The following is a 1805-nucleotide window of genomic DNA, read 5'->3' on the forward strand; positions in this document are numbered from 1 at the left end:
GAAAAAGAAATTAGTATTCTGTGGAATTGGTTATCCCAGGGTTTCAGGGTGGTTGAGGCCATACACTCTGTCACAGAACACTATGCAAATTGACTTTACCCTTCCAAATTTAAATGATACAGTTGTCAATGAAGATAAGAGATGATATCAGGTTTGTCATGATTCAATGAATGTGCATCTATTTTCCCTAGTTCCACCACAGAAGATGTATTAGGGTGCTGATGAGGGTCAGCTCTACAGGATGTGAAGTCTGCTGGGCAGGGGGAGCATCAAAAGAAGGCTTTCATTGCATTTTGTACCTTCTACCATGTCATCTTGAGACTCCAACCAAATTACTTTATATGGTGGCTAAACCTGCTCTGGGCTTGCGGGACCATTCAGATTTCAGAAACAGTTTCTTCTGTTACAGAGCTATGTGGCCAAACCATCCACAGATAATATATTAACATCTGGGTATGTACATGAACTGTCATACCACAACACCATGATGATGACCAGCAAATGGACACATGCTGTCATATACTCCATAGGCCTTGATCTTGAGGAGGCACTGAGCATGGCGGGTCTGGCCATCACTAAGGCATTTGAGGAGGTCCCTGAGCTTGCAGATGAACTTTAAGTAGTGAGGAAGAGGGAGGTAGTGGGGCAGGGCGGAGGTGGTGGTGTAGAGCAGCTCCACTTGTCCCTGAGACATATTACTGAGTGTTCCCCATATTGCAGGGAAACATACCAACTGATAGCTGCCACAGCCAGATGGCCATTCTCTAGAACCCCCATGCCCTTCAGCTACCATTTGTCGAGTTCTGTACCTACCCAGACCCAGGTTATTTGTTCCTCAGCCTGCCTTGTGCCAGTTAAACTTGTCATTATTATTAATAATCTAAATTAAATGTTACATAAACATACAACATGTGAGTGCAAAAAGGAGTTTTTTTCTATGAATTTGGTTGAATATTTTGAAAAGATTCAATGAAAATAAGTTGCTGAGCAGTGGTTAAAGTAGAAAAGCAATTATAAAAATCTAGAAGGACTCTGCACTCAGTTTGCCCAACAAAATGTTTTTGCTTCCTTTTAAAGAAATTATCATTGGAAATAGTAAAGGATGTATAATGGGCATGGTTCATGACAGAAAAATTAGGCCAAACTCCAATCAACTGACTAACCTTCAAAGAAAAAGCCTGGGTTTTATATCAAAAACTCGGCAAAAGAATGCAGTTACTTTAATTTAAAATAAAAATTTCAGGGGCGCCTGGGTGGCGCAGTCGGTTAAGCGTCCGACTTCAGCCAGGTCACGATCTCGCGGTCCGTGAGTTCGAGCCCCGCGTCAGGCTCTGGGCTGATGGCTCGGAGCCTGGAGCCTGTTTCCGATTCTGTGTCTCCTTCTCTCGCTGCCCCTCCCCCGTTCATGCTCTGTCTCTCTCTGTCCCAAAAATAAATAAACGTTGAAAAAAAAAAATTTTAAAATAAAAATTTCAATGTATGTGTCTACAATTTTTTTTATGATTCATTTCTTTAACCAATGTCTTCCATTAGCCAACCAATTCCCTGTCCTTATTGCACTTGATAAAAGGGTCTCTGTGGAACTTCCTCTTTCATCATTATTCTGTTGAGATCCAAGAGTTTAGAATTCCCATGATTAGTCTCTTGTTTGAGGTATCAGGCAGTAGCATTTCAGGAAGGAAGAACTTCTAAAGATCTTGTATAATCCAATGCTCCTTTAATTCTAGCCTAATTATGACAAAAAGGGACAGGTATTCCTACTTATCAGCTCAAGGTAGCACCACTATAGTGATAGCCTAAACCCA

Source organism: Lynx rufus, unplaced genomic scaffold (assembly GCF_022079265.1).
Source record: "Lynx rufus isolate CCGP_SWC_20201006 ecotype Redwood Valley unplaced genomic scaffold, mLynRuf1.p SCAF_1, whole genome shotgun sequence".
Classification (NCBI taxonomy): Eukaryota; Metazoa; Chordata; class Mammalia; order Carnivora; family Felidae; genus Lynx; species Lynx rufus.